Source organism: Curcuma longa, chromosome 20 (genome assembly GCF_044706935.1).
Source record: "Curcuma longa cultivar G26 ecotype Majalengka, Jawa Barat chromosome 20, ITB_CL_G26_1.1, whole genome shotgun sequence".
NCBI classification, from domain to species: Eukaryota; Viridiplantae; Streptophyta; class Magnoliopsida; order Zingiberales; family Zingiberaceae; genus Curcuma; species Curcuma longa.
Window position 1 is genome coordinate 4,363,858 of NC_133880.1, and position 11,837 is coordinate 4,375,694.

An 11,837-nucleotide genomic window follows, 5' to 3' on the forward strand; every position below is an offset into this window, starting at 1 on the left:
GATTTGATTCAGATTTTTTTTTTAAAAAAAATCTTGTTTATAAGAGATAGATAAAAGCGAAGAGAGGGCGTTGGGAATGCTTGTTGATGGTTATTTATTTTTGGGTGGATCGTTGTGCTTAGGCTTTGATATCTAGCTATATGTTAAATTAAGTTTCCTGTCTGAACTAGATCTAGAGATTAGGGCTTGCAAACCTTCAAATGTTCTTGAGTGCATTTCTTGGGTATCAACGCCTTAAGATGTTCTTGCCTTTTTAGTCCATTATGTATGCATTCCTTGTTCCCTTCCTCCGTCCCACAGCACTACTCCGATCGTGTTTCTCCGCTTTCTAATCTGGTGGGCGGAGGGGAAGGCGATGGCGGCCACGGATGAAGCCGAGAGTCTCAATGAGGCAGGCAAGATCTTAGTCGGGAGAAAGCGTTTCGAGGTTGCCATTGAAACTTACACCGATTTTCAAGTTCCGTTGCTAAATAGCGACCGAATTAAAATCGGTGGCTAAATTAACGACCGAATTTAATTCGATCGTTAATTTAGGCACCGATTTTAATTCGGTCGCTATTTAGCGACGGAACTTGAAAATCAGCCGCTAATTTAGCGATGAAATTATAATCGATCGCTAAATCCGTCGTTATTTAAGGGTATTTTTGTAGTGCTGGGATTTGGTTCAGATTTTTCAAAAAAAAATCTTGTTTATAAGAGATAGATAAAAGCGAAGAGAGGGCGTTGTTTGTTGATGGTTATTTATTTTTGGGTGCATCGTTGTGCTTAGGCTTTGATATCTAGCTATATGTTAAATTAAGTCTCCTGTCTAAACTAGATCCAAAGATTAGGGCTTGCAAACCTTAAGATGTTCTTGAGTGCATTTCTTGGATATCAACGCCTTAAGATGTTCTTGCCTTTTTAGTCCATTATGTATGCATTCCTTGTTCCCTTCCTCCGTCCCGCAACCCTACTCCGATCGTGTTTCTCCGCTTCCTAATCTGGTGGGCGGAGGAGAAGTCGATGGCGGCCTCGGATGAAGCCGAGAGTCTCAATGAGGCAGGCAAGATCTTAGTCGGGAGAAAGCGTTTCGAGGTTGCCATTGAAACTTACACCGATTTTCAAGTTCCATCGCTAAATAGCGACCGAATTAAAATCGGTGGCTAAATTAACGACCGAATTTATAGTTTACATTCCTCATACTGCAGATAAAGGAAAGGAAAAGTTTTAGGAAAGAGGAGCAGCTGGGAAAGTGTTTGATGTGTAGTGTCGACGGAACCGTGGAATAAGATCAAGAAATTAAATAAATGTTTATTTTATCCAAGAAGTTAATGTGTTTCTTTTTGCTTCCGCATGCTAAACAGAAAAATATTTGAGTTATTTTATTTAATGAGTAAAAGTTAAGGAAAGTTTAAAGTACGTAACATCTCCCTATTAGTATAAGAAAGAGGGGGTGTTACATGTCCAGATTTTTTTTATTTTTTTAAGGTTTGAATTTCCATTGTTTCCTTATTTTTTAGGTATGGTAGATCTTGTGTCGAAATTATCATACAAAGCTCTGGTTTCTTATGAATTTTCCACTTTTTGGTTACAATTTTTCTTCATATATTGTACTTGGCTATCTAGTTTACGCTCCTTAATTCTTCTTGGCATAACTTGTATTTTCAGGCTATTACTCTTTGTCCAAATATTGCAAAATACTATGCAAACCGAGCTATCTGCTATAGAAAATTGAGGTCTGTATAATTTTTCTTTTTTTCAATATCAATTATTCTTTAGCGCACTGTTATCAGTTATGCTTGTTGGGTTTGATAGACAGTGGACTAAGGTTGAGTCTGATTCAAGGAGAGCAATTGAACTTGACAGTAGATACTCCAAGGTGATTCTGCCTCCTTGCTTTTATGGCCGTTCTTACGATTGCTGTAAGGGTTCAGCGAATGCAGCATTATAGGGTTTAGGGTTTAGGGTTTAGGGTTTTAGGTTCCGTCGCTAAATAGCGACCGAATTAAAATCGGTGGCTAAATTAACGACCGAATTTAATTCGATCGTTAATTTAGGCACCGATTTTAATTCGGTCGCTATTTAGCGACGGAACTTGAAAAATAGTCTCTAATTTAGCGACAAAATTATAATCGATCGCTAAATCCGTCGTTATTTAAGGGTATTTTTGTAGTGCTGGGATTTGGTTCAGATTTTTTTTTAAAAAAAATCTTGTTTATAAGAGATAGATAAAAGCGAAGAGAGGGCGTTGTTTGTTGATGGTTATTTATTTTTGGGTGCATCATTGTGCTTAGGCTTTGATATCTAGCTATATGTTAAATTAAGTCTCCTGTCTAAACTAGATCCAAAGATTAGGGCTTGCAAACCTTAAGATGTTCTTGAGTGCATTTCTTGGATATCAACGCCTTAAGATGTTCTTGCCTTTTTAGTCCATTATGTATGCATTCCTTGTTCACTTCCTCCGTCCCGCAGCCCTACTCCGATCGTGTTTCTCCGCTTCCTAATCGGTGGGCAGAGGAGAAGGCGATGGCGGCCTCGGATGAAGCCGAGAGTCTCAATGAGGCAGGCAAGATCTTAGTCGGGAGAAAGCGTTTCGAGGTTGTCATTGAAACTTACACCGATTTTCAAGTTCCATCGCTAAATAGCGACCGAATTAAAATCGGTGGCTAAATTAACGATCGAATTTAATTCGATCGTTAATTTAGCCACCGATTTTAATTCGGTCGCTATTTAGCAACGGAACTTGAAAATCAGCCGCTAATTTAGCGATGAAATTATAATCGATCGCTAAATCCGTCGTTATTTAAGGGTATTTTTGTAGTGCTGGGATTTGGTTCAGATTTTTCAAAAAAAAATCTTGTTTATAAGAGATAGATAAAAGCGAAGAGAGGGCGTTGGGAATGCTTGTTGATGGTTATTTATTTTTGGGTGGATCGTTGTGCTTAGGCTTTGATATCTAGCTATATGTTAAATTAAGTCTCCTGTCTGAACTAGATCTAGAGATTAGGGCTTGCAAACCTTCAAATGTTCTTGAGTGCATTTCTTGGGTATCAACGCCTTAAGATGTTCTTGCCTTTTTAGTCCATTATGTATGCATTCCTTGTTCCCTTCCTCCGTCCCACAGCACTACTCCGATCGTGTTTCTCCGCTTTCTAATCTGGTGGGCGGAGGGGAAGGCGATGGCGGCCACGGATGAAGCCGAGAGTCTCAATGAGGCAGGCAAGATCTTAGTCGGGAGAAAGCGTTTCGAGGTTGCCATTGAAACTTACACCGATTTTCAAGTTCCGTCGCTAAATAGCGACCGAATTAAAATCGGTGGCTAAATTAACGATCGAATTTAATTCGATCGTTAATTTAGGCACCGATTTTAATTCGGTCGCTATTTAGCGACGGAACTTGAAAATCAGCCGCTAATTTAGCGATGAAATTATAATCGATCGCTAAATCCGTCGTTATTTAAGGGTATTTTTGTAGTGCTGGGATTTGGTTCAGATTTTTCAAAAAAAAAATCTTGTTTATAAGAGATAGATAAAAGCGAAGAGAGGGCGTTGTTTGTTGATGGTTATTTATTTTTGGGTGCATCGTTGTGCTTAGGCTTTGATATCTAGCTATATGTTAAATTAAGTCTCCTGTCTAAACTAGATCCAAAGATTAGGGCTTGCAAACCTTAAGATGTTCTTGAGTGCATTTCTTGGATATCAACGCCTTAAGATGTTCTTGCCTTTTTAGTCCATTATGTATGCATTTCTTGTTCCCTTCCTCCGTCCCGCAACCCTACTCCGATCGTGTTTCTCTGCTTCCTAATCTGGTGGGCGGAGGAGAAGTCGATGGCGGCCTCGGATGAAGCCGAGAGTCTCAATGAGGCAGGCAAGATCTTAGTCGGGAGAAAGCGTTTCAAGGTTGCCATTGAAACTTACACCGATTTTCAAGTTCCATCACTAAATAGCGACCGAATTAAAATCGGTGGCTAAATTAACGACCGAATTTATAGTTTACATTCCTCATACTGCAGATAAAGGAAAGGAAAAGTTTTAGGAAAGAGGAGCAGCTGGGAAAGTGTTTGATGTGTAGTGTTGACGGAACCGTGGAATAAGATCAAGAAATTAAATAAATGTTTATTTTATCCAAGAAGTTAATGTGTTTCTTTTTGCTTCCGCATGTTAAACAGAAAAATATTTGAGTTATTTTATTTAATGAGTAAAAGTTAAGGAAAGTTTAAAGTACGTAACATCTCCCTATTAGTATAAGAAAGAGGGGGTGTTACATGTCCAGATTTTTTTTATTTTTTTAAGGTTTGAATTTCCATTGTTTCCTTATTTTTTAGGTATGGTAGATCTTGTGTCGAAATTATCATACAAAGCTCTGGTTTCTTATGAATTTTCCACTTTTTGGTTACAATTTTTCTTCATATATTGTACTTGGCTATCTAGTTTACGCTCCTTAATTCTTCTTGGCATAACTTGTATTTTCAGGCTATTACTCTTTGTCCAAATATTGCAAAATACTATGCAAACCGAGCTATCTGCTATAGAAAATTGAGGTCTGTATAATTTTTCTTTTTTTTCAATATCAATTATTCTTTAGCGCACTGTTATCAGTTATGCTTGTTGGATTTGATAGAGAGTGGACTAAGGTTGAGGCTGATTCAAGGAGAGCAATTGAACTTGACAGTAGATACTCCAAGGTGATTCTGTCTCCTTGCTTTTTAAAAATATATATATATATTTTAATATATATATTTTTATTTGAATAGTAAAGTTTGTATCTTAACCCTTATCTGGTATCTATGTTTCTTACTTGCCATTTTGGACTTGTCTAAAAGACATGTTTATATCTTAGTTTGTTCTAAACCAGATTTGACATGCAGGCCCACTATATCTTAGGAGTTGCATTAGTGGAGTTGCAGGATTTTTCTGGAGGCATTAAAGAATTGGAGAAGGTTAGCTTTGTATTATCTAACTATAACTGTGAATAGTTTCTAGACTAGTCAGGATTGATGCCAAATGTGGAACTTGATTTTTTTTGCATAATTTGTCAAACAATCTATGTCCCCTTTCAGCTTATGTACCTTAAAATTACATTACATTTGTCTTCAGTCACGTGGTCATCATTAAAAATCCTACCCTTGTGGAATTGGGAAAGAAAATTATTCAATTTTTATTAATCTGTTGAAGTTTAGATTTGAAATATCTTTTGTTAATCATGTAGCTGAATGAAATTGGCAATTGCAGTTTAGGGGAGGATAGCGAGGGTGATAAACATCAACTATTTCATACAAAATTTTCCACTTCAGTTATTAAACTTGTTAAAGTTTAATGTGTTAAAGGATCTGCATAACCATACTTCATGGTTTTAACCGTTGAGTTGTGAGCATAGTCGGTTTCCCTTTGCTTATTTCTGTTACAATGGTTGTTTCAGTGGTATATCTCAGTGCTTTTGACTTAGTATTTTGACTTGTGCTCTTATTTGTCTAGTTTTGGCATTATTTTTAGTCATATAGTCACTATTATTTTATCAAAATTGTCAATAGACTCCCCCTGATAACCAACTTGAATAAGTCAAGTGTGAAGTAAATGAAAGATGCTTCTATCTTGTTCCGGCTCCTTGCCGACGATTGTCGCGCCACCAGACAGGGGAGATGCCGCGTCACCCGATTCTTTCACAGCGAAGGAGAGGGTCCTGAAAGGAGGGATACTGAACGCACGGATTAGCTGGGCGCCGGAAAGTTCCGACGTGGCAACTCCGACGCTCAAGTTAGAAAAGGGGAACACAAATGTGTGTAGAGAATTCAAGATGGATGGAATGTCATACCTGAAGGGTTTATATAGGGCTGGAGGGAGCGATACCTTCGGATCTTGGTGCCTGTGATTGGAGGAGAGGGCGGAATCGCTGGGTCAAGCGTGTGACAGATTCCTCAGATCAGACGGTTTAGCCGCGTGTCTTATCTACTTTGAAGGGCTATGATTGCACGGGACCAAGTAAGAAGACTTGGTTTACAAACCGCTTCTTTTAAATAAGTTATGGTGCTAGGTGAAGAAATAAGCGCATCGATCCGTTGATATCATCTCCGCGTCGAGAATGGCCGATATGTGCGGCTGAGATGCACGGATGCAAGGTACTCTCAACCGCGTTGATGAGATGGGCTCGGTCCGTCTCGAGCTCTTTGCGTGCTTTGTGGCTGAAGGAATCAATATTGGATCCATGTCCTGAGGTCGGCATATGATGCCGGGACCAAGTCATGAGGTCGGCATGTGATATCGGGACCAGGTCATGAGGTCGGGGCGTGAGGCTAGGACCATGCCATGAGGTCGGTATGTGATACCGGGACCAAGTCACGAAATCGGCCTCTGGAGTTAGCTCACTTCTGTGGAAGTCGTAGAGTGTTGAATACGGTGTGTCGAGGTCCAAAGGAGTTCGGTGGATATCTCAAACCTGATTCCAACCTCTTAGGGAGGTTTGCTGGGGGACGTATGGTACCTGATTGAACTTAGTATGTAGTGGTAGATGAGGTATCCGATCTGATAATGAGGTCGGTTCGTAGAGTGTGTGTCCTAGGCTTACGTGGAATGTTAGCCTAAGCTGCGAAGAGCTCATCTGGTATATTGAGGTGCGTGCTGATCTCGAGATGCGGTTGGCAGTTCGTTAGTTAGTCGGGTGCGAGAACGTTAGAATAGCTAGAGGAAGGGGTTGAGTATTTCGGATGAAGTCTTGGGGACTTCCCGGTCATGATACTGAGGAGATGACTTCCTTGCTGAGGAGGTTGGTTTTACCCATCTTTTTCCCTCCTAAAAGTATCGGTCCTTATTCGACGCCACGTCATTGTCACGTGTCCTCTTGGAGGACCCCTGTCTCCTTCGTGTTCCTCTACGTCATTCCAGCCGGATCATATCTAAATATAACAAATCATGTATTGAGTAGAAGAAAGAGCTTCCTTGTGAATTTTCAAAATGGCAAGAGAGTGCACTTAAGAAGCTACAAAATGGGTTCGCCATCAAGCTATTGAAAAGTAGTTCAAGGTTGTAGGTGATTGAGTCATTGCTTGCCGCCTAGGCGAAAAGCAGTAAGTGGAGGCGGTCAACATTAAATTAATATTAAGTGATAGGTTCATCACCTGGTGATGGCAAAGTCCATCCGTTATGCACATCCATACTTCACACTTCCCTCAGATAATACCCAACTAATGTGATCTACCCAAGCTGCCTTGAGTGCTAACTTAGTCGTATATACTAAAAATTAACAAGTTCAATATTAGAAACGGGTAATATATGCAGAGCCGGCCCTGGGCCAAGGCAACCGCCCAGGGCCCAAAAACTAGAGGGGCCCAATTTTTAAACCTGTATTATTAATTTTTATATTCGGGTTTACCCGTTTAGGGTTACGAATCAGTCGGGAGGGAGCGGGACGAAGCCGTCGTGACGCCAATCACATCGAAGCCGTCGCTCGCATTCGTCCTCCTTCACGAAGCCGCCGCCCGTTCTCAGTCTTCTCTCTCGCTTCGCGGTCGGTGGGACGGTGGCGGATCGCCCCCTTGGAGCAACGGGGCGATTGGGTTCGACAACCATCAGTTACCGTCATCAGAGAGAGATCCTGTTAGGCTGGTAACATTGAACGCAATCCCAGAGGATGAAGAAGCGACAGATGGAGAGCCAGCAAAGAACGATGGCTTAGAACCTCATGAAATCTCACCATCATCAACAGTAAGCACAAATCTGAGTTTTTTTATATCTGGGATTTTAATTGCAGATTTCTTGTTGAATGCACCTCTTTAAAAGTAAAAAATGCTGACTTCATTTATGAAGTTGGATCTTTTTTTATCATCTCATCTGATACAGAATTGCTGTTATCATCTGACCATAATATATAAAAATATTTTGATTTGACGAACAATTTCGGACTAATTAGGGCTTATTACTCCTCTTTCCATACCAACAGACCTGCTGCGCTTTCATTACGCCATTGTTAAACAATTTCACTAATAAAAGACGCCCTCGAATTTATTAGGACTAATTAGGGCCGGTTCTCCTTTTGCACGAAGCTGGCGGCCGGCGCTCACTCGCTCGGTCGGTGGGAGTGGGTCAGTGGGACCACCAGTTTTGGTCGAGTTCGCTCCTTGCACTGTTGCACACAGCACTCTGCACAGCATAGGTATGTATGGCGCCGATTTCTTCTGTAGTACTTTTATAGTTTGTGATTAGCAATTACATTTTACATTTAGCGTCTTAGTGATCTTCCTGTGTAATTCCTAAACTGTAGGCAATTTAGGGTTTCAGATAGAGTCTCAGAAAGTTTACCAAGTGATTAGAAAAAAATGGCATTATGTGTCATTGGTCTGATGGTTTTAGATACTGAGTTCTTAGCTTCACTAATGAATGTTTAAAGATTCTAGCCTGAAAGTGTACAGATACATTCATTTTTTTGCCGAACTTAAAGCTATATTGGAAATCATTTTAATGTTAATAAATCTAAATGAGCGGTTAATAAAGTATGGTATTAAATTTGCTAACAAATATATTTCAATTGATTTATAACCATATATTCAAGCAGCACTTTGTGATTTAGTCCCGTTAAAGCCAAACAAACATGTCAACGATCAGATGTTATTTTTTTCTAAAGAAATATTATCTAAGTTCTAGTTTATTTTCCATATGAAACTATATTTTTTTATTTATTATTTTAATTACTTTCTGTTCAGTTCAAAATTAATCTTTTTATGGATCAACAGAGTAGAAGAACAGTGCAAGGATCAACGATCAGATGCATTACGAACACATTTTAAATGAGTTACCTATGTATTTTTTTATTGGTCGATGCTTATAGGTTTTACTGCTTCGAAAGGGGAAAACAACATGCAATAACCATCCAAACCACATAGCAACTGAAGGCAGCAATCTATGCACGAGAGCTTCAGATTGTATGGAAAAGAAGGTTTAGCCTTGGTTACAAATATAGAACTTTAAGAATAATGGATTAGATATTAAAATCATTAAATGCTTCACTAAAACTGTCTGTGTTTGTTTTTGTACAAATAAAGGATTTTTTAGCAGTGTAATTTTATATCAGGGCCCAAAAATTATAATTTCGCCCAGGGCCCTTGTACATTCAGGACCGGCTCTGAATATATGAGAAGATGCTAACACAGGAAAGTAAGATTTGTTCCTAAATAAGTTCCTTGTAGTATCAAATATAATAGTGTCTTTGCAATTTACCGGGCCAAGATCTGCATTCATTGACATGTGGGAATGACAAGAAAAGAAACACATCTGAAAATTAATAGTTTGACACTGACCTACCATTGTGACCTCATCAATGATTGCAGTTCTTTCAGTGTTCAAGTTGAGGAAGAACAAATTGATATCATATTTTTAGTTATTTGGTTTTCAGGCTAAAATTCCAGACATGCTCAATAGAAAGGAGATTATTACATATAGTCAGTGGATCAATTTGACTGAGATGCAAGACACATTATGCTTAATATCAAGACAATAGAGCTGAGATTTTAGAATTTTCAGTATTAAATGAAATATACAACATAACTTCTAGCCGGATATATGATGATATCAGCATAACTTTTTTTAATTGAGATAAGCAATTCTAGCTGATGCTGTTTAGAGGATCAAAAGTGCAATGGATCAGAAGTGCAATTCTAATTTTTTAGGTGTTTTTTCTCTTTTGTACTATAATTAAATAGTCAATAATCATGAGTATACTCGTAGAATATCAGTTTCAGTTTTATGTTTTTCAAAATTGTCTTCGATTTCATTGGTGCTTTTATTTCAGTAAGTACAGTTACTTTGCTATATAGGCCTTGGATATTGAAGGAAATGATAATCAACAAAGTGAGCAAGTGATGGAGATCCGTAGAATTCTTGCCAAAGCAAAATACAGAGAATGGGAATTCTTGTCCAGCAAGCGTGATTTGAAGCTGTTAAGTCTCAAGTACGTGGCAGTTATTTAACCATTGAGTTACCAGGTTCAATTTCTTTCCAGTGCAGGATATCAGGTTTGATCAAGTTTTAGTATAAAGTATAAACCAAACATTCATTTATGTTCCAGGGAATTTTGCGAAAAAGCTTTGAGAGAATATCATTTTTCTCCATGATTTTCAAGCGTCTAATGAAACAGGGAATGATCTTATTGAGCAACTAAACTCCTTGATGAAGTGTTTCGAGAAACCGCATCTATTAACATGCCAACAGAAGTAAGCATTCAACTCCTTTCTCAATTCATTCTATTTCTCTAGACCATATTGATAAAATACTTGGCATTTCAGGTGCCTGGCCATCTTTGTTGTAAGATTTCACTACATCTCCTCCAGGATTCTGTAATCACGCCTAGTGGTGTAACATATGAAAAAGCTATGATAATGCAACATTTAGATACGGTAATCTGCAAGTTACTGTCAGTAGAGCTTCTGTGTATTAACTGGATGGAGGCTGAGTTCTTTGATCTGTAGGGTAGCAACTTTGATCCATCAACTAGGGAACCATTGGAACGAAACCAGTTGGTACCAAACCGAGCAATCAAGGCAGCAGTGCAAGCCTATCTGGATTAGCATTCTTGGGCTTACAAGACAAACCAATAATCATTTCCTAGATCTTATGGGAGAACAAAGGTGCCTGGCCATCTTTGTTGTAAGATTTCACTACATCTCCTCCAGGATTCTGTAATCACGCCTAGTGGTGTAACATATGAAAAAGCTATGATAATGCAACATTTAGATACGGTAATCTGCAAGTTACTGTCAGTAGAGCTTCTGTGTATTAACTGGATGGAGGCTGAGTTCTTTGATCTGTAGGGTAGCAACTTTGATCCATCAACTAGAGAACCATTGGAACGAAACCAGTTGGTACCAAACCGAGCAATCAAGGCAGCAGTGCAAGCCTATCTGGATTAGCATCCTTGGGCTTACAAGACAAACCAATAATCATTTCCTAGATCTTATGGGAGAACATCAACTAAAAGATGTACACTACTCCATGTTCTCACTTTCCTTCTTTTGTCTGTTTCACTTTTATTTTTCTCTTTTTCTTTTGATCCAAAGTTCCAAATTGCTTTCAAAGCTCCGAGCATAACAAATAAGATTGTTCAAGTTGGATGCAGATGCTTCTTCCTTGGAAACCATTTACTCGAAGACCTTGAAACAGACAAAAGAAGGAAAGTGGGAACGACTAGTGTACATCTTTTAGTTGATGTTCTCCCATAAGATTTAGGAAATGATCATTGGTTTGTCTTGTAAGCCCAAGGATGCTCATCCAGATAGGCTTGCACTGCTGCCTTGATTGCTCGGTTTGGTACCAACTGGTTTCGTTCCAATGGTTCTCTAGTTGATGGATCAAAGTTGCCACCCTACAGATCTTTGAACTCAGCCTCCATCCAGTTAATAACAGAAGCTCTACTGACAGTAACTTGCAGATTACCGTATCTAAATGTTGCATTATCATAGCTTTTTCATATATTACACCACTAGGCGTGATTACAGGATCCTGGAGGAGATGTAGTGAAATCTTATAGCAAAGGTGGTCAGGCACCTGAAATGCCAAGTATTTTATCAATATGGTCTAGAGAAATAGAATGAATTGAGAAAGGAGTTGAATGCTTCTATTAACATGCCAACAGTCATCCTATTGTATTTTCACAGGCAAGAGGACTGAAACATATCCAGGTAATCCTTTTCCACTTGGTAGAAAATAGTTCTGTTCCATCTTTGAAATCCTGAAATTTGAGGCCAACGACATTGCATCTTAATGCACCTATGCCTAGCCTCGGCTATGAGTGCTAGCCACGGGTGCAAATCCTAGTGCTAAACATGACTATTTCTAGAAATTTTTACACAGCGTTTGAGTTCTAGTTTGAAGGAG

At 39.0% G+C, this 11,837-nt stretch overlaps 1 pseudogene; it reads left to right on the forward strand.

The window, feature by feature from the left end:
- The first annotated feature begins 355 nt into the window (after positions 1 to 355).
- On the forward strand, positions 356 to 10,903 carry LOC141813755 (E3 ubiquitin-protein ligase CHIP-like; annotated as a pseudogene).
- The last annotated feature ends 934 nt before the right edge of the window (positions 10,904 to 11,837 follow it).